Genomic DNA, 27,930 nt, shown 5'->3' with positions numbered 1-27,930 from the left:
CGAGTCCTCTCGTAGTCTATTGAAAACTATATTAGTGTGATCAGTTTGGGTTAGCGATTGTTTTTTGGTCGGTCCGGTGTTTACAATTATGCTTCTAAGCTAATTGGAATGGTTAAGTTTATCTATCTGTTTCTTTCTCCAAACATCATGCTCAAGCCTGAGGGTTTTACTAGTATTATATCAAGCTTATTATTAATAAATAAGCTTGTTTATTAATGCAGTTGCCCAAAAGATTAACTTGTAAGGGAAGGCAATTTTCACATTGCTTATTACATTGCTTATTTATTAATAATAATTAATTTGTGAACTAAAATTTTTTAGTTTGTTAATTTGTCAATGTGAATTAAAATGTAAGGGAAGGCAATTTTTTTCGGTACTTATCGGTTATTGGAAACACGCCCAAGAAGTGAAGTTAGGTTAATTCTGATGAAAAATAACAAAACGTGATGATTAAATGATACTTTAGGAACAAAATTATGGACACCTAGGCCAGCCTAGCATAATCTAGCCTAATTTCCACCCCCAGCCCTAATGTACAAATATATAGCCCAAATTATACAAGTCCAATGCATTGTATTATCCATCACTTGTTTTTGTAGCTATGAAACCAATTTTGTGAGGTGCGACCTAAGATAAATTCTTGAATGTGTTTCCAATAATTGACAAGTACCTTTTTCTTTCTTTTCAACTTTTTCAAAAAAATGACCAAGGCATTTTTTTTGAAAATCTGAGGGTGGCAAAAATCGTGAGGGGAAATCCCATGCCGAGTTGAGCACTTTTTTCTTTGAGTTTCTATCAATTTCCAGCGTATCTTTCAATCTAAAGAAAATACAAAACAAAGTTCAAAAAGCATTTTGGTAGATGGATAAAGCTGAATCTCGTTATCGGAATAAATTGTAGTTGATGCAAAATTTGCGAATATTTTATTCAGCTTTTTACCGTCGGCTCATGGCTGTATGGCTTTAATCATAGCTGGAATATTATAACACATTTACTACTTAAGAGCATACATTCTATGTACCAATAAGTATGCTATAACACATGTAGCTGAAGTATCAAGAATTATAACGATTTTTCATCTAACCATAATCCACCAACCAGGAAGTATTTTTTGAAGTGGGATCTATTATCAAAGTAAAATATATGTTGAAGATGGCGTTAGTAATCTTTCGTTCAGGGACCGACTTTGACTGATACTTTAGCTTTTCTGCAGAAAAGGAAGAGTTTTTTTTTGTAAATATCTTCAATTTATAAAACATTTGTAAAGCTGAACAATTATTCTGATGAAACCTGAGTCTTATTTGAAAGGTCGTTTGGTAAACAACTTATTTTGGATAAAACCTATTAATACAGTAAGCTCAAGCTGGAATGATTTCCATAAAGAAATTTATTGAAACTTCCTTCATAATAGGATTATTTTCATTTGTTGGCTGATTGATAGTTTTGATATTTGATTGCAAATTCCCTTGAGACTTAGTGATTTATTGAGTAAAGAGATTTTCACACAAGGATTTAAGAACCTGAATATATTTCAATTTTATTAATAAGCGAGCAGAAGAAGGGAGATTTTGTCGCAAGGGCCGCTGTACCTGCCGGGAGTGGTTTCTCCTTTAAGCTGCGGTGATCAGGTAGCAAGAAACTACGCTTCCCTCGCTTATTGTCGTTGAAATTTAGTTAAATCGCTCTATGATTGTATTTTATGATAAGGATCATGGATAAGAACCTTGTGAAAACATCTAAGTGACTAAGATGTGATATAATTGCATTCAAGATGTATGACGATCGACTGGTATGGTGCCCTATTCTGAGCTATCTGTCTCGAACGAGGGCGATTGGAAATCGCCCTCATGTCGATATAGCGAAAGCCGTCTCGGATTTTTTCGAAAGTGAAAAGATAATGGAAGCTAAAAAAAATCTTTGGGGTATTGCGAACTGCAGTAATCGTCCTAGAGTAATCGTTCTAGAAAATTGTGGCGAGTGCCAAATACATTTGCCATGTTTTTGTGATTTACGAGCCTGACGAAGTTCCCGTTATTCCCGGCGAGATGAGTGCAACCCTAAGCCGCAAAGTTAATGAACTGTGCTTGAAAGTGGACAATTTTGTCCAGACGCAACGTAGCATCATGTCCTTTCCAAAAGCATTTCTTAAGCCACCTCCAAAGCTAACCTATGCCTTCGTTCTGAAAAATCTGCCAAAAGAGTTGGTTGATCCCCAGGAGCGTAGAGCGTTTTTTGACAATTTTTGTGGCGATTCGAAAAAATCGATAGCCGAGCTAAGACCCGGTAGAGAGGCATGGCGCCTTGTCGTCAGTGACAAAAACGTAGCGTTTGCAATTGCTAACTCTATTAAGGCCAAAGATGAATCTCTAAGGCCCCAGTTAAAAATTCCTATATTCTATGGAATAGCTTGCTTCGTCCCTGAAAACATTACTGAAGACCAGCTTTGTGATTTAGTGACCAACTGCATCAAAGCCTCGGGTATTGGCAGTACTAGGTCTTATAAGCTGCAACTTTCATGCCGTGATGATCTCACTACCGCCATGTCGGCTCCTGTTGCCGTCGACTATGAGTGGGTTCATGTGGAGGAATTCGTATCCCTCCCACCCTGCTGCTCTAACTTCAGGTGTATGGTCATATATCTGCCACCTGTAAGACTACTGCCCGTTGTTCACGCTGTGGACAACAAAGACACTCCAGCAAGCGTGATTCTCCCTGCCTGAAAAATTTCCAGTGTGCCCTTTGCTCCCAGACTGATCTCCCGTGTTATATTTACAAGTGCCCTGTTGCACAGAAACTCATGCATCCGTCAAAATGAATCCTGGGCTACGAGTCACATCATGGAATATTAATGGTGGTGTCCAGCTAAAGCTGCCAATTATTCAGACTCTATGAAAAACAAATGATGTAATTTGCGTGCAAGAGTACCTGCTTACCTCAGATAACCCCCCTCTCCTTAATGTTGACGCTACTACTATCACTTACTGTCGCGCAGCTAAATATAGAGGTATGGATAGACCGAGTCGTGGCACTGCTGTGCTCGCACGAAACGAACTAATGCTTGAGCTCTTTTGCGATAGTGACTATTCCATTGTCGCTAAACTCCAGAATATTGTGATTGCTTCGGTGTACTTACCTACTGATTACCGTAATGCTGGCTACGAAGTGCCCTTTGATAAAGCGTGTCTAGCTCTCAGCACCCTTGCCTCAGATTGTGAGTCTCTTAATCTTTCAGTAATTATGGCTGGCGACATGAAATGTAATCTCCTTGACGACAGTAATAGTCGTACGAATATTTTGAGTAGCATGTGCCCCCGGCTTGTGCCAATAGAAAATGACCAAGACTTTACATACATTCACCTCTGAGGAAGCACGTCATCCCTTGATTTTATGTTTTGCTCTCCCGAAATAAAACAAGACTCGAAAACTGCAGTTATCACTTCGTTTCAGACCTCTGACCATTTGCTGATCAGTAAAATCTTTCCCGTTAGTCTGATGCCTCCCGAGCCTACCCAGTCAAGCAGCTGTAGCAAGTGGCACGAAATAAGCAATTGCGAAAAAATCGATTTGTTCAGATTTCACAGTATAAGTGATGGTATCTTTACTAAAATCAAAGTGTCTTTTCAGCTTCTCTGTCAGAAATCGTCTATTTGTGTGCATGAGCAGCAAATTCTGCTAAATATTTATTATGCTGAGATTGTCCATGCCTTACGTGTCACTGAGCATGCGAGTATCCCAGTAATGAGATTTTGAGCAGGAACCGAAAAACCTGACTGGTCGGGTAATCTAGATCTCGTCGATTCCTGTGTAAAGTCAAAATTTTGGGTCCATACCCGGAAGGACTGTGGCAGGCCGCGTAGTGGAGTGGTGAATGAAGTCCGTCTCTACACAAAGCGCTATTTTGCAAAAGTATTAAAACCTCAACAGGCGAAGTCAATAGTCGAAATGTCTAGCAAGGCTAAAAGTGATCCCAATTTTATTTGGAGAGTTCTAACGCATGATAAGTCTAAATCTTGCAGTGATGTTCAAATAAGTGCTTAACAGTGGTACAACTATTTTAAAGGTGAATTCTCCAGTCCTGATCCATTGCTCAAGAGTAAGTTTGAGAAAGAACTTGACGGGCTCTTGCTCGAGTCTGCTAATGACCTTAGTTTCGTCGTAACTCCATCGATGGTCACGAAATGCATCCTGAAACTACGAAAAAGACTTCCCGTGGTGCGGATTCGATTTGTGCGAAGCACTTAGAATTCGGTTCTTGTCTCTTAATTGAACATTTATCACTACTTTACCAAATGATTTTTGTTACTGGTATTGTCCCCGATTTACTCAGTATTGGTTTAATTAGTCCTATTTTGAAAAAAAGGAAAGCCAGCTGACTGTTGTTCCTCCTTTAGGCCAATTACATAATCTCCCGTTTTATGCACAGTATTTTAGCTATTGGTTGTTGATGAAATTTCTAGTAAGTGTTACACGCCAGAGAATCAATTTGGTTTTAAGAAAGGTATAGGTCGTGAACATGCTCATCATCTCATTGCAACTTTGTAACCTTGTGCCGCTGAAAATGACGAAGCACTGTTTTTTGCTGGGCTGGACGTTTCTAGAGCGTTTGACTCCGGCATACATGCACAGATATTGCTGATAGCATGTAAACGCGATACAGATCCCTTGGTGGCTATGGCTCTGCGCGACATGTATAGAAAGCTGAATGCTAGAGCAAGGTCCCTGTTTTACCTGGTGTTGTAGATCTTACCCAGCCAATACCCATTAAAAAAGGTATTAGACAAGAAGCTCTAGCCTCCCCTCCCCTGTTCAATAGCAGTGTAATCGAGCCCCAGCAAAAAGCCCTCACGACATGTATTTTTAAAGGAATAGACGTTTCATTAGTAAATTACGCAGATGACCTCATCCTCCCCCCAGAAACTTCCTTCCACATGGAGAATCCCCAGCAGAAAGTTTACTACCCATTACCCACTCAAAAAGTGTATGCAAACTTTCCAATAACAATACTAAACAACGGGTAAATATTATAACTAAGGGCCTGTCTCCAGGGGCTGTATGAAGTCAAGTCATCTACAAAGGCATAGTTTTTGGACTTTTAACTATGCTACATAAAATGTTCAAAATTTTAATCAGACGATTTTGGGGGAAAAGAGGCGTAGGAGGGGGGCTACCTGCCCTTCAATCTTTCGGGTCACTTAAATTGGGCTCTAGAGCTTTTAATTTCCGTTCAAATGAGCGCTCTTTCAATGTTCTGGAAACACTGGTTTGATATGATCATCCTTGAGGAAAAAAAAACTCAAAAAAGAAAATTAAAATTTGTACTTACGAATAGTAAAATTGATAAGAAAAAAAAGGAGATATATATGAGCAATAGCTTTCAAATGAGCCATTAAACATCACTCTTATAAGTTCTGTTATCCCAATAGCCCCAGCTTCTCCACTTGAGACAAGGCACCAAAAGTACCATTTTTAATGCCATTTGGAACTTGCTGATGGTCGGATTTATATGAAAGATAATAGCAATATCTTTTATATGAGCTATAAAATATCTGTCTACGATGTTCTGGTAGCCTGCTAGTGCCACCTCTTGAGAAATGGCACATACAGTGCCATTTTAGAACCATATGGCACTTTCAGATGGCGGAATTTTTAAAAAGCACTCAGGTATGAGAAATAGCCTTTCAATGTCCTGTGGTGGCGCAATGGGTTTGACCTTAGCTTGGTAATACAGGACCCAGAGATCGAATCATGCTGCAGTAATGCACCGCAGGGCCGACGCAGGGACCTTAGTAGTCAAGAAGCGTCGTTAATCTGATACAATAGCGTTTCAATGAGCCATTAGGCATATCTTTATGATGTTCTGTTATGCCGCTTGGCCTGTTAAAAAAAAAAAAAAAAAAAAAAAAAAAATGGGAGACAGGTCAGTGCTACCAATGCAAAAATTGATTTTCCATGTTGTTCAAGGAGGAGGACTGTAATTTCCCTTTACAAGGTTTTCGACCACGCTGATTCTAATGATATATTTTTCATTTTGTTCTGACGCAAATTTCGAGGTTTTGAGCTTTTTTTTTTGAAATCACTATAACTTTCTATTCGCAATAAACTTTTACTTTTAAGACGAACCGAAATAATAGTTACATCCAGAGTCACTAGGCAGCGTATTGTATTGTATCAGATTAACGACGCTTCTTGACTATTAAGGTCCCTGCGTCGGCCCTGCAGTGCATTTCTGCAGCATGATTCGATCTCAGGGTCCCGTATTACCAAGCTAAGGTAAAACCTACTGCGCCAACACAGGACCAAAAATTGAAGTCGTCGAAGATTCGACCCCAAGACCTCTCTCACCCAAAGCGAGAACTATACCACTAGACCAACGAGACACAGTCATTAGGCAGCTTTTTTTCAAAACGCGTTTTTTATATTTTAATTACTATTGGCTTTGGTTCGCTCTTTAATAGGTTGCAGCTACCGCTGCAACCATTGGATGGATTTTGTGTTTCAACCATCCAAAGTTGATTCCAACTTTGGATGAATTTTATACGTCTTTTTAGCGATGTATTTTGCAACCGAGCAGCTAAAACTATTTTTCAACTAAAGAGGTATGACAATACCTTCTTCACAATTAACTCATACCCCCAGGTTCATGGCTGGAAATCCTTGATACTGTCCTGGGTGGGGTGGTAAGAAGAAAGCAGTACAAGTGTTTTCATGGAAGGAGAAGAAAGAAAGAAAACAGAGGCAAAAGCGAAAATGAAGAGAATGCACCATTCTCTTCGAGTGTAAATATACAGAAAGTAGAATTTTCTGGATGCAAATGAAGAATTTGATATTCAAGTACCTAAAAAAACAACAACAACAACAACGAAACACCAGGATGGTGCAACTGTGCCTAATCTGGTGGTATTCTGGTGGAACAAATTATAATGCATCAATATTTTGTTTTTGTACATTGATAGTTGCTTCTAACTTTGGATGTTTTTGCTTCAAATTAGTGGTATATTTTTGTAATCAAGGAGCTAAGCCCGTTTTCCAACTGAGGAGGATTTCAAAATACATTCCTCACTATTGGCCCCGCTCTCTCCAAGTTCCCTGCTTAAAATCTTTGATGCTGTTCAGGATGGATTGGTATTTAGTAAACAGAGTTAATGTTTTCCTGAAAAAAAAGCCACAAAAGTGAAAATGCACAGACTGTACCATTTTCCGAGTGAAAATACGCAAAAAGGGTGCAATTTTCTGGGTGTAATTTAAAATTTTGATGTGCAACCAGCGAAATAAAACACTAGAATGGCAAAATATGCCCAATATGGCACCAATGTTAGAATATTATTATTAATTCATTTAGAACCCGCTACCAAAAAAAAATCGGAGTAACAAAAAGAAAAGAAACAAACACTTCAAACAAGGACAACCAAAAAAAAGCACCAAACAAGTAAGGGTTCAGTGGGCGGTAATCAGTGCTACCCATACGAAAAAGTGATTTTTCCTGTTGTTCAAGGTGTTCTTAAGTTCCCTGTATGCGATTTTCGACTATGCTGATTCCAACGGAGGAGTTTTTATTTTGATCTGACGCCATTTTCGAGGGTTTCGGGCTTTTTTCGAAATAACCATAGATTTCTTTTCGCAATAAACTTTTATTTTTAAGACGAACCGGAATAATAGTTACCATTCCTGAATCAGTGTCAGATGGCAATTTGTTTCATTAGGCAGTTTTTTTTTTCTAAAAGCGCTTTTGAAGTCTGCCCCCTCTGTGTTATCACAAATTACGCCCTTGACCCCAATCCCTTGCCACTTAGGGGTTGAAGGAGCGTTGGGATGTGGTTCTAGAACTACTCAAAATTCGATATTAAAAGAAGGATTACTTATTGTTATACTTACTGATTGAAATTATCTACTTATTTTAACTATTTGATTAACTCGATAAAACGATTTGTAATTTGTAGATTATAGAGAAATCATAGTACTAAAGACCTATTAGTACTTTTCTTCTGTGATATTTTTTTAAGTTGTCAGGTGACATTCTAACTTTATTTTTTGTATTGCTATTCCACACCTGTATGTCTATGGTTTTTTGGTCTTAAGCAGGGGGAAAGAGATGTTCAGTGAAATAACTTAGAGATCCAAAAATTTTGCTGATGCTTTGAAAACCTTGAAAATCTTCTTCAAAACATAGTTACTTCTAGAACGCTAAGGAAATCGATGCGGTATAAAAATATTAGAAATTGCGTGTTACGTGGGATGATCTCTCCATGGAGAAATTTTCCACTGGGGAAGACAGTTTTTCCATGAAGGGGGTGCCGGATGTCCTAGCATTATTTGAAAAAAACGATCAGAAATTAAAGAAAAAACAAGTTTTTCAACTGAAAGTAAGGAGTAACATTAAAACATGAAACGAACAGAAATCATTACGAACTAGCTGTTGGTGGTGGCGCTTCTCGCCCCCAAGCCCCCCCCCCCCCGCGCGTGTAAGTCGTTACGTGCCATATTAGTTACGCGCCATTGTAGTTGTGTCCCTATATCCCATCTGTGGATATATATATATATATATATATATATATATATATATATATATATATATATATATATATATATATATATATATATATATATATATATTTTTATATATATATATATATATATATATATATATATATATATATATATATATATATATATGTTTTTAACTACGTAAAACTTGCGAATATACAACATTCTTGGCTGTCCCATTGTCTGTGCATATAAATAGATTGTCAGGTTTACCGACTCTTGAACATGCAACATATAATTGTCCATGGGAAAAACAATCCGTATTCATATCTATACCGCATTTTTCTAATGATTGCCCTTGAGCTTTGTCGATGGTGATTGCTAATCGAACATTCGCTGTGTCCCCGTCGTCATTTATATATCCCCCCTGTGCCCCTGGCGTCCCCGCTGTAGTTGTCCCTGTGTCCCAGTTGTCATTTATATTCTCTGTGTTCCGGTCGTCATTTGTGTCCCTGTGTCCTGGTTGTCATTTATATTTCCTGTGTCCCGGTCGTCATTTGTGTCCCGGTGTCCCAGTCTATAATTTCTCTTTGAGTGCCCCGCTCGTCATTTATATTCCCTGTGTCCCGGTCGTCATTTGTGTCTCTGTGTCCTGGTCTGTAGTGTCATCTTATAATGACGTCATATACAAAGCCTTATTTACTTATAATGACGTCATATGCAAACCCCCAAACCAACAAACAAGCATACATACAACTTATTTATATATATATATATATATATATATATATATATATATATATATATATATAGTTTCTTTTTTAGTTTTTTTTTCTTAGTTTTTTTTCTGTTTTAGTTTTTCTTTTTTTAGTTTCTTCTTTTTATTAATTTGTTTTCTAGTTAGTTTTTTCTTCTTTTTTTAGGTTTTTTTTTTCTTTTTTAGTTTTTTCTCTTTTTTTAACTTTTCTTTTTTTAGTTTTTCTCTGTTTTTTAGTTTTTTCTTTTTTAATTTTTCTTCTTTTTTAGTTTTTCTTTTTTTAGTTTTGTAGCTTTTTAGTTTTTTTTTAGCTTTTTCTTTTTAGTTTTTTAACTCTTTTTATTTTTTTGTTTTTTTTTTGTTTTTTTTCTTTTTTTTAACTTTTTTTTCTTTCTTAGTTTTTCCTTTTTTTCTTTTTTGTTTTTTTATTTTGTATTTTATTTTTTTTAGTTTTTCTCTTTTTTTAGTTTTTCTTCTTTTAGTTTTTTTTTCATTTTTAGTTTTTTCTGTCATTTTCTTCTTTGTTTTTGCAGACGTCATTTGCAAACCCTCAAACATACAAAAAAACAAACATGCTTTAATTTTTTTCTTTTTTAGATTTTTCTTTTTTTTAGTTTCGTAGCTTTTTTAGTTTTTTTTCACTTTTTTTCTTTTCAGTTTTTTACCTTTTTTTAATTTTTTACCTTCTTTTTTTATTTATTTTTTGTTTTTTTGCTTTTTTCTTTTTTTTTAGTTTTTTAGGTTTTTTAGTTTTTCTTTTTTTGTAGCTTTTTTAGTTTTTTTAGCTTTTTTTCTTTTTAGTTTTTTACCTTTTTTATTTTTTTAGTTTTTTTAGTTTTTTTCTTTTTTAGTTTTTCTTTTTTTAGTTTTTCGTTTTTTAGTTTTTTTTTATTTTTAGTTTTTCTTTCATTTTCTTCTTTATTTTTCAGACGTCATATGCAAACCCTCGAACATACAAAAAAACAAGTTTTAAACAAGAACAAGTTCTCTTTTTTAGTTTTTTCTTTTTTATTTTTAAATTTTTTTTTTAGTTTTTTTCTTTTTAGGTTTTCTTTTTTTTTGTTTTTTTCTTTTAGCATTTTTAGTTTTTTTAGTTTTTTTTTCTTTTTTCAGTTTTCTTTTTCCTCTTTATTTTTCAGACGTCATATGCAAACCCTCAACACAAAAATACATACAACTTATCTTCTATATATATAGAAAAATAAGTTGTTTATGTGTTATGTCTGTTACACTATGTCTGTTACGCCAGACCTATAACGTCTGAAAAATAAAGAAGAAAAAGAAAACAAACTAAAATGTAAAAACTGGGAATTGCATAAATATTTCTACAAAAAAAACTACAAAAAAATAAAAAGAAAAAAGAAAAAAAATAAAAAACTAAAAAAAAGGTAAAAACCAAAAAAAAAACTAAAAAGAAAAAAAAAGAAAAAAACAAAAAATTTATTTCATCATATATCAATTCAAAAACGAATGTATATACAGACCGGGACACCGGGACACAAATGACGACCGGGACACAGGGAATATAAATGACGACCGGGACACAGGGACACAACTACAACGGGGACGCCGGGGGGCACAGGGGGATATGTAAATGACGACGGAAACACAGGGAATGTTCGATTAGCAATCACCATCAACAAAGCTCAAGGGCAATCATTAGAATCATGAGGTATAACTAAAAAAAAACTAAAAAAAGGTAAAAAGCTAAAAACTAAAAAAAAGACCAATTCAAAAACGACTGTATATACAGACCGGGACACCGGGACACAAATGACGACCGGGACACAGGGACACAGGGAATATAAATGACGACCGGGACACTCAAAGAGAAATTACAGACTGTGACACCGGGACACAAATGACGACCGGGACACAGGGACACAACTACAACGGGACGCCGGGGGGTACAGGGGGATATATAAATGACGACGGCGACACAGGGAATGTTCGATTAGCAATCACCATCAACAAAGCTCCGAGACACCGGGACAGAGGGAACATAAATGACGACCGGGACACTCAAAGAGAGATTACAGACTGGGATACCAGGACACAAATGACAACCGGGACACAGGGAATATAAATGACGACCAGGATACAGGGACACAACTACAACGGGGACGCCGGGGGCGTATACAAAAATAAGTTGTATGAATTTTTGTGTTGAGGGTTTAAATGTAAAAACTGGGAATTGCATAAATATTTCGAAATATTTTGACAATAGATTAATGTAATTTGAAAACCTTAAAAAAGATACTTAAAATTTTGAGGTTTATTATAAATTGTTGAGCTTTAGCAAGCTTGGCACGTGGAGATTTCTCCAACTGTCAATGTTAGAATGAACACTGACAAACTGAAAAACATTGAAAAAGATAGAATGTTACCAAATCCTACAATGGCAGAAGAAACAGTCGAGGAAGCTGCTCAAAGAGTTAATGCAAAAAGGCTTGCGGCTACAGAACGCAAAACCGTGCAGTTAGATGAAGATCAACCTGGACAGCGAGAGTCAAAACGTATCAAAACTGAAAATGATAGCGATGATGATTGGGTTTGGGATTTTGACTTGGATAAGGTCATCAATGCCTACCAGATTTTAGTTATAAAAACAAAGGTTCGGCGATATGTACTTACGTCTGAAAAATAAAGAAGAAAAAGAAAACTGGAACTAAAAATGTAAAAACGGGGAATTGCATAAATATTTCAATATATTTTGACAACAGATTAAAGTAATTCGAAAAGAAAAAACCTAAAAAAAAATAAGAAAATAAAAAAAGGTAAAAAACTAAAAAGAAAAAAAAACTATTAAAAAGCTAAAAACTAAAAAAAATAAAAAAACTAAAAAAAAACTGGGAATTGCACAAATATTTCAATGTATTTTGACAATAGATTAAAGTAATTCGAAAACCTTAAAACAGATACCCAAAAGTTTGAGGTTTATTATAAATTGTTGAGCTTTAGCATGCTTGGCACGTAAAGATTTTTCCAAGTGTCAATGTTAGAATGAACATTGACAAATTGAAGAAAACAAATGAATAAAAAGAAGAAACTAAAAAAAAGAAAAACTAAAAAAGAAAAAAACTAAGAAAAGAAAAAACTAAAAAAGAAACTATATCTATAAATATATAAAAATCAGTTGTATATATGTCTGTTAGTTTGTTTGTGGGTTTGCATTTGACGTCATTATAAGTATATAGGGCTTTGTATATGACGTCATTATAAGATGACACTACAGACCGGGACACCGGGACACAAATGACGACCGGGACACAGGGAATATAAATGACGACCGGGACACTTAAAGAGAAATTACAGACCGGGACACAAATGACGACCGGGACAGAGGGAATATAAATGACGACCGGGACACTCAAAGAGAAATTACAGACTGGGATACCGGGACACAAATGACGACCGGGACACAGGAAATATAAATGACAACCAGGACACAGGGACACACCTACAACGGGGACGCCGGGGGCACAGGGGGATATATAAATGAAGACGGGGACACAGGGAATGTTCGATTAGCAATCACCATCAACAAAGCTCAAGGGCAATCGTTTGAAAAATGCGGTATAGATCTGAATCCGGATTGTTTTCCCATGGACAATTATTATGTTGCATGTTCAAGAGTTGGTAAACCTGCCAATCTATTTATATGGATAGACAATGGGACAGCAAAGAATTATGTATATACTACAATGGCGCGTAACTAATATGGCACGTAACGACTTACGCGCGCGGAGGGGCTGGGGGGGGAAGCGCCCCAACACCTAGTATATATACATATATATATATATATATATATATATATATATATATATATATATATATATATATATATATATATATATATATATATATATATATATATATATATATATATATATAAAAATAAGTTGTCTGTCTGTGGATGTGTGGATGGATGTGTGGATGGATGTGTCAGGTGACGTCACCTGAAAAAACTGGATTAGGTGACGTCAAAACTGAAAAAACTAAAAAAAGGCAAAAACTACAAAAAAAACTAAAAACTAATAAAAAAAATAAAAAAGCTAAAAAACTAAAAAAACTATAAAGGTAAAAACCAATAAAAAACTAAAAAAAAAACTGAAAAAACTAAAAAAAGGCAAAAACTACAAAAAAAAACTAATCCGTATTCAGATCTATACCTCATTATTCTAATGATTGCCCTTGAGCTTTGTTGATGGTGATTGCTAGTCGAACATTCCCTGTGCCCCCCGACGTCCCCGTTGTAGTTGTTTCCCTGTGTCCCGGTCGTCATTTGTGTCCCGGTGTCCCAGTCTGTAATTTCTCTTTGAGTGTCGCGGTCGTCATTTATATTCCCTGTGTCCCGGTGTCCCGGTCGTCATTTTTGTCCCGGTCGTCATTTGTGTTCCGGTGTCCCGGTCTGTAATTTCTCTTTGAGTGTCCTGGTCGTCATTTATATTCCCTGTGTCCCGGTCGTCATTTGTGTACCGGTGCTTTGTTGATGGTGATTGCTAATCGAACATTCCTTGTGTCCCGGTCGCTTTCTCTTTGAGTGTCCCGGTCGTCATTTATATTCCCTATGTCCCGGTGTCCCGGTCGTCATTTGTGTCCCGATGTCCCGGTCTGTAATTTCGTCAGTCGACAAACATGACGTCAGTCAACACACAAACATGACGTCACTCGACACACAGACACACAAACAACTTATTTTTATATAGTAACTAGCTGTTGGGGTGGCGCTTCGCGCCACCCCAACACCTAGTTGGTGGGGGCGCTTCGTGCCCCCCCAAGCCCCCCCGCGCGCGTAAGTCGTTACGCGCCATATTAGTTACGCGCCATTGTAGTTGTGTCCCTATGTCCCACCTGTGGATATAGATATATATATATATATATATATATATATATATATATATATATATATATATATATATATATATATATATATATATATATATATATATATGTTTTTAACTACGTAAAACTTGCGAATATACAACATTCTTTGCTGTCCCATTGTCTGTGCATATAAATAGATTGTCAGGTTTACCGACTCTTGAACATGCAACATGTAATGGTCCATGGGAAAACAATCCGTATTCAGATCTATACCTCATGATTCTAATGATTGCCCTTGAGCTTTGTTGATGGTGATTGCTAATCGACCATTCCCTGAGTCGTCATCGTCATTTATATATCCCCCTGTGCACCCCGGCGTCCCCTTTGTAGTTATGTCCCTGTGTCCCGGTCGTCATTTATATTCCCTGTGTCCCGGTCGTCATTTGTGTCCCGGTGTTCCAGTCTGTGATTTCTCTTTGAGTGTCCCGGGCGTCATTTATATTCCTTGTGTCCCGGTGTCCCGGTCGTCATTTACATCCCCCTGTGCCCCCCGGCGTCCCCATTGTAGTTGTGTCCCTGTGTCCCGGTCGTCATTTATATTCCCTGTGTCCCGGTCGTCATTTGTATCCCGGTGTCCCGGTCTGTATATACATTCGTTTTTTAGTTTTGTTTTTCTCCTTTATTTTTTTCCTTTTTTCTTTTTTTTCTTTTTTAGTTTATTTAGATTTTTAGATTTTTTAGTTTTTTTATTAGTTTTTAGTTTTTTTGTAGTTTTTACCATTTTTTTAGTTTTTTTAGTTTTTTTTTTTTTACTTATGTCCTGGTTGTCATTTATACTCCCTGTGTCCCGGTCGTCATTTGTGTCTCGGTGCTTTGTTGATTGCTAATTTATATTATATTTATATTTATATTTTTTATATTTATTAATATTTTTTTAGTTTTCTTTTTCTCTTATTTTTCAGTTTTTTCCTTTTTTTTAGTTTTTTCTTTTTTAGTTTTTAGTTTTTTTTGTTTTTTACCTTTTTTTATTTTTTTTAGTCTTTTTAGTTTTTTAGCTTTTTTTAGTTTTTTTATTAGTTTTTAGTTTTTTTTTAGTTTTTGCCTTTTTTTAGTTTTTTCAGTTTTTTTTTAGTTTTTAGTTTTTTACCTTTTTTTAGTTTTTTTTAGTTTTTTAGCTTTTTTAGTTTTTTTTCTTTTTAGTTTTTTTTGTAGTTTTTACCTTTTTTAGTTTTTTTTCTTCTTTTGTATTAGTGTGAAATAATTCAGACATCATATGCGGACAAACACGACGTCACTCGACAGACAGACAGACAGACATAACCCACAAACAACTTATTTTTATATATATTTATTCATATTTTTTTAGTTTTCTTTTTCTCTTTTATTTTTCAGTTTTTTCCTTTTTTTTAGTTTTTTTCTTTTTTAGTTTTTAGTTTTTTTTAGTTTTTTACCTTTTTTTAGTTTTTTTTAGTTTTTTTAGTTTTTTAGTTTTTTTAGTTTTTTTATTAGTTTTTATTTTTTTTGTAGTTTTTGCCTTTTTTTATTTTTTTCAGTTTTTTTTTAGTTATTAGATTTTTACCTTTTTTTAGTTTTTTTTAGTTTTTTAGCTTTTTAGTTTTTTTTCTTTTTAGTTTTTTTTTGTAGTTTTTACCTTTTTTAGTTTTTTTCTTCTTTTGTATTAGTGTGAAATAATTCAGACGTCATATGCGGACAAACATGACGTCACCTGATCCACAGATCCACACACAGACAACTTATTTTTATATATATAGATAATTGTCTATTGATATTTTTCATAATTGTCTATTGATTTTTCTATACGATTGATATTTCAACATTCAGTGGTTTTAGAACATTCAGTATTACAATGGATTTTTTTTAATATGACTAAGGTAGAACCTCACCGTTTTTCCTGTTCATCATTATTGACATCATAAACAGTGGATTTGAAGTGGCTATTGCTTCAGAAGGAGAGAAAGGTGTGATCTCTAGTAGTTCTTCCAATAAACACAGTTTATAATACCATTTATCCTACCTACACGAGAAATAATCTTTTTTCGAAATTTTGATTCATTTCTAAGTAACGATTGGCTTTTCTATTTAGGGATAGGTCACAGGTCAAATAACTCCTAAAGCTTAAAGGCAAATTTCTGTCGAGCTAGCAAAATTTTCCACAAATCACTTTGTTCTCTTTAGTTTGAATGAACTTATATTCTCACTTCATTCTTTTTGTCAGTCCTGGTTGAACTTCGTTGAACTAAGGATGCTAGGGCTGTTTTTAAAAAACATTATTTAGTTTTAATTCTCACAATTTAATGTAAGTTTATTTATATAAACATATTTTCTCTCTTGTTCTCGTATTGTGCTGAAGACGGCTTTGAACATAGGGCCGAAATATCCACAGAACTGATTTCCACTGTCTTGAAAAGATTTTCCCTATTGTTTCTACTTTGTATTTGTTTAAAGAAAGGATGATTGAAGCGTTGCTTCTACATTATTCTGTTTTCTTATTCTGAATTTCTGTTTGCAATTCTCTAAGTTCTTTTCGTTTTCAGACAATTCGGGATATTCAATTTAAGCTTAAACTGGGGTACTCTAAAATTGTTGGAAATTGTGGACATTTCCGGCGACAAGCACTTACAAAGCTGTAGGCTAGTCGAGTTTCTGCGACCATTCTCTGTTATTTTGTGCTGGGTTTTATATGCTTCTGAATAAAGGTGACGTACAGAATGTCAAGACGGATTACTATCGGTATTGTAAGTTCTTACTTTATTTGCCACGATCATTTCGGAACCGAAGGTTAATTAGTAAATATCATGCAACGGATATTGTTCTCTCAGTGGAAAAACTAAGTTCAAATTTAATTAACGAAGCGCCAATCCATATTGGTACTAATAATCATCTTATCCGTCTCTTTTGCTAAATTGTTATTTCTTTTTCTTGTATTTTGTGTTATTTGTAATTCTTTGTTTTTTCTTTTTGTACTCCGCCTTTTCCCTTTTGTAAGTAGGTAAGAAATAAATTATTTATTTATATGTTAAGTTTAAGTTAAAAAGCGCACAGATTAATTTTAAAAAACGAAGTTTTTCCGAGGAAAATAAAGAGCGAAGTTGAAACTTAAAACAAACGAAAATTATTACTTCACAGCCTATCATGGCTGTAGCTGTAGCTGCCAGGGATGGATCTAGAGAAAAATCTTGGGGGGGCACTCGACCAAGGGCGCCAATATGATTCGAGCGTAATGATAGGGGGTGTAGATAACGCTATCTTCGGACCAGTTCGTTTGTGTGAATCTGGCTGGTGCTGATATAAAATGACAAACAAACAACAGACGCGAGTAGATTCTTTGATGAATAAATTACTATGGCTTCTTTCTGAATGAGTAGACCAGGCTAAAATTTTTTCTTTAGAATTGGATAAAAAAAAGTCAATAAATGGGGAAAATAAAATTTATTATCATTGCCAAAGAATTTTTGACAACCTGAAATTTTTGACTCTTTGACAACCAGGAGACACACTCTTTTATTTATTTAAATTGTAATAGCAGAAGCAGTAATAGTAGCTGAGAAAGTTTCTAATTAAATCTCCCTGTCGTTCTCGATATATTGTTGAGGTTCTTATTGGCACCCATACTTACAGTGCCTTTGATATGGTCATTATCTATTTATCCCCCATAATTTCAGGGTAATAATAAACAAAATATGCGGGTAATATCGGGGTAGTCAATTACGAAAGGGAGGGAGACAAGGACAATACAAAAAAGATTCAATAGTTTTCCAAGTTGTCTTGCAGGTACGATAGAGCTTGATATTATTGATACTTGTGAATCAGCCAGCCTATGACGACCTTATCAATCTAGGTAGTTTCTAACTTCCACATTATGTTTGGATAACATAGACCACATTCCACTAGGAAGATAGTATTCTACCCTGCATCTTACTACAGTCAGGCAGCTCAATAAGATAGGGCATGTGAATTAGCTCTCCCAAATCCCACTCGACAAACTCAAATGTCCAAAACATTTCCCAAAACCCCCTTTATAATGTGTCTCCCCTCTCGTGACCCATCCTTATCATGCCCCTATCAATGACTCCCAGAAACCGTACCATAAATCGATGTGCTCTTAAGAAAGAGAACAAAAAAATTTGCCAAAAAAAGAAAAAAAGAAAATACTATCTGAAGATGAAGATCTAGCAAGCTAGTTTAATTATAAAATTAACTATTCCTGAAAACGAGGTTTATCTCGTAATTTTATGACGAAATGATTCGTAAACTGATCGTGCGAGCAGTTTCATATCTGAATCTCTAGCAGATCAAGAGCAAAATCTTGGGTAAGGGGGCCACTGGACCAAGGGTGCCAATGTGACTCATGGTGGGCATCAAATTAGAAAGTTTATTTTAATAAAAGATTGAAAAGAAAGAAAAAAGAACAGGATAAGTGCGCCAGAAAAATCTTAGGGGAAGGGTCACCCCCCCCCCCCCCGACCACATTGATCTGTACCTGGCCTAAATTGCTTTTAACTCTTTCGTTCATTTAATTTCAAGTAAAATAGCTATATAGTTAAAATAAATAGATAGATAGATTAATCACACGAAAGCCCTATTGGGCTATTCGCTATTTAATTTGTCACAAAACTAAAATTAAGAATTTTTTGAGTGGGGAGTGGACAGGGGTAGTTAAAAAAAATTACTCCTTAGCATAAATTAATGTTGTAAGTTACCTTGTCATAGCCCCATCATTGAAGCCAAAACACCGTACCCTAAATCGACAGGCTCACAAGAAAGAGAATAAAACAAATCTGCCAAAAAAAAGAAAAAAAAATCTGAAGATGAAGATCTAGCAAGCAAGCAATGACGAAATAATTCGTAAACTGGTCGTGCGAACAGTTTCATGTCTGAATCAAACAGTTCATGGTAACGAACTGTAGTAAGGAGCGACCCGGCTCAATAGAAAACGAGACTCTAAAACACGGAATTTTGATACCAATAGATATATCAAAAGAATCGATTTTTTATGCTAATTTTAGATATATAAGTTTCATAAGATAAGAGCCTGAGAAAATTTGCATTGTTTTGGAAAATAGGGGAGACACCCCCTAAAAGTCATACGATCTTAACGAAAATCACATCATCGCATTCAGTGTATCAGAGAACCCTGCTGGAGAAGTTTCAAGCTCTTATCTACAAAAATATGGAATTTAGTATTTTTTGTCAGAAGACCGATCACGGGTGAGTGTTTATTTGTTTGTTTGTTGTTGTTTTTTCCCAGGGGTGATCGTATCGACCGAATGGTCCTAGAGTGTCGCAAGAGGGCTCGTTCTAACGAAAATTAAAAGTTCTAGTGCCCTTTTTAAGTGACCAAAAAATTGGAGGGCACCTAAGCCCCCTCCCACGCTCATTTTTCCCAAAGTCAACGGATCAAAGTTTTGAGATATCCATTTTGTTCCGCATAGTCGAAAACTATAATAACTATGTCTTTGGGGATGACTTACTCCCCCACAGCTCCTGGGGGAGGGGCTGTAAGTTACAAACTTTGACCAGTGTTTATATACAGTAATGGTTATTGGGAAGTGTACAAACGTTTTCAGGGGGATATTTTTGGGTTTGGGGGATAGCCATTTTGTTCAGCATAGTCGAAAAACATAATAACAATGTCTTTGAGGCTGACTTACTCCCCCAGAGTCCCCAGGGGAGGGACTGTAAGTTGCAAACTTTGACCAGCCTTTATTTACAGTAATGATTATTTGGAAGTGTACAGACCTTTTCTGGATAATTTTTTGGTTGGGGTGAGGGGAGGGGGCTACGTGGGGGGATCTTTTCTTGGAGTAATTTGTCATGGGGGAAGAGAAATTCCATGAAGGGGGTGCAGGATTTTCTAGTATTATTTTTAATAAAACAATGAAAAAATAAATATGAAAAGTTTTTCAACTGAAAGAAAGGACCAGCATTAAAACTTAAAACGAACAGAGATTATTGCGCATATGGAGGATCCATCTCTTCCTAAATAGCTCGCTCATTACGCTAAAGTATTTTTAGTAATTTTAAGTATTTATCCTACAGCCTTTGTGATTCAGGAGTCAGTCTTAAGGAGTCGGGACAGAATTAAAGCTTTAGTGCAAAGAGTGAGGTATTAACAAGGGGGAAAACCCCCTCATATACATAGTAAAAATAGACGAATATAGAAGTTCGTTACGTAAGTTAATTTGTAAGTTATGTATTTTTTTACTAATAAAAACGTTCGTTAAAAATTAAAAATTATAGTTGCTTTTTTAAGTAACCGAAAAATTGGAGGGCAACTACGCCTCCTCTCCCACCCTCTTTCTCAAAATCGTTTGATCAAAACTAAGAGAAAACCATTTAGCAAAAAAAAAATTAATACGCAAATTTCGTTTTAATTATTCATTTGCGGAGAGCCAAAATAAAAACATGCATTAATTCAAAAACGTTCAGAAATTAAATGAAAAAACAAGTTTTTTTTACTGAAAGTAAGAAACGACATTAAAACTTAAAACGAACAGAAATTACTCCGTGTATGAAAGAGGCTGTTCCTCCCTCAACGTCTCGCTCTTTACGTTAAAGTTATTTACTGTTTAATATAGTAGAATTGAGAGAAAGAGTAAAAGTTTAGCGTAAAGAGCGGGACGTCGAGGGAGGAACAGCCCCTTTCATACACGGAGTAATTTCTGTTCGTTTTAAGTTTTAATGTCGCTCCTTACTCTCAGTTAAAAAAACTTGTTTTTTCTATTTAATCTCTAACAGATCAAAAGCAAAATCTTGGGTAAGGGGGATGCTGAACCAAGGGCATCAATGTGACTCAAGGTGGGCACCAAATTAAAAAGTTTATTTTTAAAAAGATTAAAAAACGAAAAAAGAACGGAATAAGTGTCCCAGAAGTGTCTTAGGTGAAGGGTCGCCCCCTCCAACCTCATGTATCTGTTTCTGGCCTAAATTGCTTTTAATTCTTTCATTAATCTAGTTACAACCAAATTAGCTATATAGTTAAAACAAGTAGATAGATAGATTTATTTAGACGAAAGCCCTATTGGGCCATTCGCTATTTAATTAGTCACAAAGCTAAAATTAAATTTTTTTTAGGGTGGAGGGTTATTTTTAGTCAAAACTAACCTTTCGATTTCTGGATATGTTACTAAAATATCCGGAAATATCCTTCAATTCCCTTGCACATTCAGCCATCAGTCTTTGTCTCTGATCCATTCTATGCTCGTATCCAGATTTTTTATCTTTATCCATTTTGAACTTTTAGCTACAAGGCTACTTTCCAATATGTCATTGTGAATAGACAAATAGCTATAAATCTAGAACCACGTTTATGACACATGTTGAAGATACCGGTTTTTTCTTCAACAGGTGTTTCCATTTTCGTGAAATAGGGGAAAGTTCCATGTTCGTTGAAAAATCCTTGCAGCAATCAAAGATTTTTTATGCCAATTTTGCAGATATATACTGAACCGGCTGAAGATAAATAATTTTTGTTCGTTTTAAGTCTCAACTTTGCTCTTTACATTCACAGGAAAGCTTTGCTTTTTGTCGTTAGTTGGGTAAATCACCAACGAATAATTGATCAAAGTGACAAGTATACTTAAAAAAGAGTAAAAAAAGAACGGAATGCGAATGAGGGCGCCAGAAAATTATTGGGGGGCCCTAAGGCCCCCTGGATCCACCCCTGGTAGCTACAACATAGTAAAGAGCTAACCGCAGCTCATAGTTACCAAAAGCTAAAAAATGTATTTTGAAAAAAACTGTCTAGTGAAAAAATTGTCATTTAACACTGACTCAGGGATTGTAACTATTATTTTGGTTCACCTAAAAAGTAAAAGTTAATTGCGAAAATAAACTTCTGGTTATTAACAAAAAAGTCTGAAACCCCTCAAAAATAGTGTCAGATAAAAATGAAAAGTTTACTATTGGAATCAACATGGTCAGAAATCAAATTAAGAGATATTACAGTCCCCGTCCTTGAACAATAAGGAAAATCATTTTTTTGTATCGGTAGCACTCACCTGTCTCCCGTTTTTTTTTTTTGTTTTTTTTTCAGCAGACCTAGCAGGCTACCAGAACATTATAGATAGATGCCATTTGCAAGTTCCATATGGCACTAAAATGGCACTTTTGTGCCATTTCTAAAGGGTGGGACTAGCCGGATACCAAATCATCGTAGATAGGCTTTTTATAGCTCATACAAAAGATATTACTTATATCTACGTTTTCCTATAAAATCCACCATCTGCAAATGCCAAATGGTACTAAAAATTGCACTTGGTGCCATATCTCAAGTAGAAAAGCTGGGGCTAGTGGGCATTTAGAACTTCTTAGAGAGATGTTTAATGGCTCATTTGAAATCTATTGATCATATCTATGTGCTTTTTATCAGTTCTACCATCCGTAAGTGCCATATAGCACTAAAAACGACACTTTTGGTGCCACTTCTTAAGTGTAAAAGCTTGAAAGTATAAGACAGTAACATTGTAATAGTTATGGTCCGAAACCCTTAATTGGAGATTTACAATAACCCCTCCCGTATACTCCCCCTCCCAGCCCCCTTAGAAAGTTTCATTAGTTCTTTGGGAGAATTCACTGTGAACTCTTTAACACGGTCAGCCGACGTTGGGGCTCGCAAAATAATTTTTAAGATATCGAATGTTCTTAAGAGGAAGAAATTCATAGAAGAACAAATTGTTGAATCCTAAAATTACAATTGACTATTCCTTAACGTACCCCCTCCCCTCCTCCTGTTTGCAAAGTTGAGCTTCACCAAATATAGTTTAAAGCTCTCACTCTTTATAATAGAAGTTTTTTATTAACTCAATGTTTTATATAGCCAATTAAGATGGCCAATTACAAATGCATATGCTGAATAAGGACCAATAACTATGCTTTTGGTGATGGCATAGCTTTCCAGAGTCTTTGGGAATTAAATAAAAAAAAAACAAGTTTCTTGAAATGAAAGTAAGGAGCGACATTAAAACTTAAAACGAACAGAAATTACTCCGTATATGAAAGGGGTTTTTCTTCCTCGACGCCCCGCTCCTTGCGCTAAAGTTTTTTTTATTGTTTTAAAAAGTAGAGTTGTGTGAAAGAATCAAACTTTAGCGCAAGGAGCGGGGCGTCGAGGAGGAAAAACCCCTTTCATATACGGAGTAATTTCTGTTCGTTTTAAGTTTTAATGTCGCTCCTTACTTTCATTTCAAAAAACTTGTTTTTTTTATTTAATTTCTGAAAGTTTTTGAATTAATGCATGTCTGATTTTGGCTCTCCGTACATAAATTATTAAAATGAAATTTGCATATTAATTCTTTTTTTGGCTAAATGGCTTTCTCTTAGTTTTGATCAGACGATTTTGAAAAATAAGGGGTGGGGAAGGAGGCCTAATTGCCCTCCAGTTTTTCGGTTACTTAAAAAGGCAACTAGATCTTTTAATTTTTAACGAACGTTTTTATTAGTAAAAAAAAATACGTAACTTAAGAATTAACTTACGTAACAAACTTTTATATTCTTATATTTTTGATTATATATATGATGGGGTTGGTCCCCTCGTTAATACCTCGCTCTTCACACTAAATCTTGTTTTGTCCCAATTCTTTAAGAATGACCCCTGAATCAGAAAGGCCGTAGAATAAATAGTTGAAATTACTTTAAAAAATTTTAGCATAAAAAGCGAAGTATTTATCTCCTCCTAAATACCGCGCTCTTTATGCTAAAGTATTTTTAGAACCCCTCATGTGCGTAATAATCTCTGTTCGTTTTAAGTTTTAATGCTTCTCGTTACTTTCAATTGAAAAAACTTTTTCATGTTTATATTTTCATTGTTTTTTTTTTGTAGTAATGCTAGAAAGTCCTGCGCCCTTTTCATTGAATTTCTCTTCCCCCATGAAATATCCCTCCAAGGAAAGATCCTCCCATATAGCCCCCTCCCCTGAACCCCACACCAAAACCAAAAAAATCCCCCTGATAACGTCGGTACACTTCCCAGTAACCATTACTGTAGGTAAACATTGGCCAAAGTTTGTAACTTGCAGCCCCTCCCCCAAAAGTCATCCCCAAAGACATAGTTATTATGGTTTTGGACTATGCGGAACAAAATGGCTCTCTCAAAATTTTGATCTGTTGACTTTGGTAAAAAAAATGAGCGTGGGAGGGGGCCTAGGTGCCCTCCAATTTTTTTGGTCACTTAAAAAGGGCACTAGAAATTTTCATTTCCGTTAGAATGAGCCCTCTTGCAACACTCTAGGACCAGTTGGTCGATACGATGACCCCTGGGAAAAAGAAAAAAGAAAAAAAAACAACAAATAAACACGCATCCGTGATTTGTCTTCTGGCAAAAAATACAAAATTCCACATTTTTGTGGATAGGAGATTGAAACTTCTACAGTAGGGTTCTCTGATACGCTGAATGCGATGGTGCGATTTTCGTTAAGATCCTATGACTTTTAGGGGGTGTTACCCCCCAAAATAAGGCAAATTTTCTCAGGCTCGTAACTTTTGATGACAAAGACTAAATTGGATGAAACTTATATATTTAAAATCAACATAAAAATCCGATTCTTTTGATATATCTTTTAGCATCGAAATTCCGTTTTTTAGAGTTTCGTTTACTATTGAGCCGGGTCGCTCCTTACTACAGTTCGTTACCACGAACTGTTTGAAATGGCTGTACGTTATACAACTTGGTCATACAAGACAAAATAGATTGAATTCGATCATCAGCTGCCGTAGTTCAGTTACTAGCGCGTTAGATTTTGAATCAAAATGGCAATGGTTCACTTCCTTAATCAGGTATTTTTATTTCAGTCATGGATTTCTGCCTTTTATATGATTATTTTTTAGCTAATTCAATATTTTTGTTAATTTTTTTTTGTGAACTGTGAAATGTTCCATACGCTATTTTTGGAACAAATCACGTCTCGGACCCCAATTAGGGGTTAGAGAAGTGTAGACTTATGGTTCTGAAACCACTCAAAGTTGTATCATAAAAGAAGGACTACTTATTGCTATATTTATTTATTCATATTATTTCTTTTTTTCTACTATTTAATAGACAGAATAAAACTATTTTTCATGTATATAGAGAAATCATAGCACTAAAAACCTATTAGCTTTTTTTCTGTGATATTTTTGTGGTTGTCAAGTTACTTTCCAACTATTTCTTGCTTATTGCTATTCCATCCCTGTACGTCTAATGCTTTTTGGTGTTTTTCAGGGGGAGGGGGGCGGCACTAGTTTTCTGTAATCCTATAAATATAGAGAAATATCACCAATTTTATTTGCACTAGTTTTAACGATATTTGTTTGATAGGCTGTGAAGTAATAATTTTTGTCTTTTTTAAGTTTCAATTTGCTCTTTACTTCCCTCGGAAAAACTATCCTTATATAAATTAATACTCTTTAAATTCATGGTATAGAGACGGATTCGTATACCAGATGGGTCGTGTTTTTGCGATTAAAGATAATCGCACTTTGATACGTTAAGAGATAGTCTTACCTTTCGAAGGATAGAAGATTATTCTCTCGAGAGATTAAATAAAAAAAACTAATTTTTTTAGCTGAAAGTAAGGAGCGACATTAAAACTTAAAACGAACAGAAATTACTCTGTATATGAAATGGGTTGTCCCCTCCGCAATCCCTCGCTCTTTACGCTAAAGCTTTTAATTGTTTTAAAAAGTAGAATTGTGGCAAAGAGTCAAACTTTAGCGTAAAGAGCGAGGGATTGCGGAGAGGACAACCCATTTCATATACAGAGTAATTTCTGTTCGTTTTAAGTTTTAATGTCGCTCCTTACTTTCAGCTAAAAAAATTATTTTTTTTATTTAATTTCTGAACGTTTTTGAATTAATGCATGTTTGGTTTTGGCTCTCCGCACATACATTATTAAAATGAAATTTGTATATTAATTCTTTTTTTGGCTAACTGGCTTTCTCTTAGTTTTGATCAGACGATTTTGAGAAATAAGGGATGGAGAAGGAGGTCTAGTTGCCCTCCAATTTTTTGGTTACTTAAAAAGGCAACTAGAACTTTTAATTTTTAACGAATGTTTTTATTAGTAAAAAATATACGTAACTTAAGAATTAACTTACGTAACAAACTTTCATAATCTTATATTTTTGTTATGTATACGAGGGGGTTTGTACCCTCGTTAATACCTCGCTCTTTACACTAAATCGTAAGTTTTGTCCCAATTCTTCAAGAATGACCCCTGAATCAGAAAGGCCGTAGAATAAATAGTTGAAATTACTAAAAATACTTTAGCATAAAGAGCGAGGTATTTATCTCCTCCTAAATACCTCGCTCTTTATGCTAAAGTATTTTTAGAACCCCTCATATGCGTAATAATCTCTGTTCGTTTTTAGTTTCAATGCTACTCCTTCCTTTCATTTGAAAAAAACGTTTTCATGTTTATTTTTCATTGTTTTCTTATAGTAATACTAGAAAATCCTGCGTCCTTTTCATTGAATTTTTCTTCCCCCATGACAGATTCCTCCAAGGGAAGATCCTCCAACATAGCCCCCTCCCCTCAGCCCCACCCCAAACAAAATAAAATCCCCCCTGAAAACGTCTCTACACTGCCCAATAACCATTACTATATGTAAACACTGGTCAAAGTTTGTAACTTGCAGCCCCTCCCCCAGGGATTGTGGGGGAGTAAGTCATCCCCAAAGACATAGTTATAATGGTTTTCGACTATGCTGAACAAAGTGGCTATCTCAAAATTTTGATCCGTTGACTTTGGGAAAAAAATGAGCGTGGGAGGGGGCCTAGATGCCCTCCAATTTTTCGGTCACTTAAAAAGGGCACTAGAACTTTTCATTTCCGTTAGAATGAGCCCCCTTGCGACATTCTAGGACTACTTGGTCGATACGATGACCCCTGGGGAAAAAAAAAACAAACAAATAAACACGCACCTGTGATTTGTCTTCTGGCAAAAAATACAAAATTCCACATTTTTGTAGATAGGAGATTGAAACTTCTACAGTAGGGTTCTCTGATACGCTGAATCTGATGGTGTCATTTTCGTTAAGATTCTACGACTTTTAGGGGGTGTTTTCTCCTATTTTCTTAAATAATGCAAATTTTCTCAGGCTCGTAACTTTTGATGGGTAAGACTAAACTTGATGAAACTTATATATTTAAAATCAGCATTAAAATGCGATTCTTTTAATGTAGCTATTGATATCAAAATTCCATTTTTTAGAGTTTTGGTTACTATTGAGCCGGGTCACTCCTTACTACAGTTCGTTACCACGATCTGTTTGATAGTCCTATTTCTCAATTATTGTGTATCAATAATATTATTTCAATTTCCTATAAACCTTGAAATTTTCTTCCAAATTTGGATGTATCTTTTTACGTCAGCTAAGTGGTGTATTTTTGCAACCGAGGAGCTAAACCCGTTATCATGCCCAATTATTAAATTGCAAATGTGTTAAACACGACAAGACCCATAATTTTTAATCTTTAAGATGGCTATAAACCACAAAACAATGTAAACTGGTATGTCTTTTCCATCCTTTGGGTTTTTGCATTGGTGAAAGAGCTATTAAGATGACGCAGTTTTTTTTGATGAGTACAGGAATACATTGCAGGCTAGAAAATAAAAATTGAACTACCAGTTGTATATGTTAATAACTTTGAACTAAAAACCCCCCTAGTGAAGCATATGTCCCTTGACACTTATTTGAGTAATAAAATGCAAATGCGAAGATTTTTGAGTGCTTGGGTATGTGATTCTTGTTTTTGTTACTACTGGTAGCACAGCCTCGCAAAAGACTGGCAAAATAATAATAAAAAAAAACTCAAACACAAAACCCCCGTGTTCGTTATCCGTCTGCAACCGTAAAATAGTCTAACC

General features: G+C 35.3%; 1 protein-coding gene and 1 long non-coding RNA gene across 2 annotated transcripts in view; one reads left to right on the top strand and one right to left on the bottom strand.

Moving 5' to 3' along the window:
• The window catches only part of LOC136031717 (cadherin-related tumor suppressor-like), a 189,667-nt gene that overhangs the window by 11,072 nt on the left and 150,665 nt on the right, over nucleotides 1-27,930 (top strand). The window lies entirely within an intron of this gene.
• On the bottom strand, nucleotides 14,916-15,827 carry LOC136032381 (uncharacterized). The gene is made up of 2 exons (XR_010618712.1): nucleotides 15,517-15,827; nucleotides 14,916-15,084 (listed from the first exon to the last, which is right to left on the bottom strand). It is a non-coding gene; the product is annotated as an uncharacterized LOC136032381 (long non-coding RNA).

The sequence above is a fragment of the Artemia franciscana genome, chromosome 10 (genome assembly GCF_032884065.1).
Source record: "Artemia franciscana chromosome 10, ASM3288406v1, whole genome shotgun sequence".
In the NCBI taxonomy this organism is placed as follows: Eukaryota; Metazoa; Arthropoda; class Branchiopoda; order Anostraca; family Artemiidae; genus Artemia; species Artemia franciscana.
Note: the sequence above shows the minus strand (reverse complement) of the source record. Positions and strands in the feature narration are given on the sequence as shown.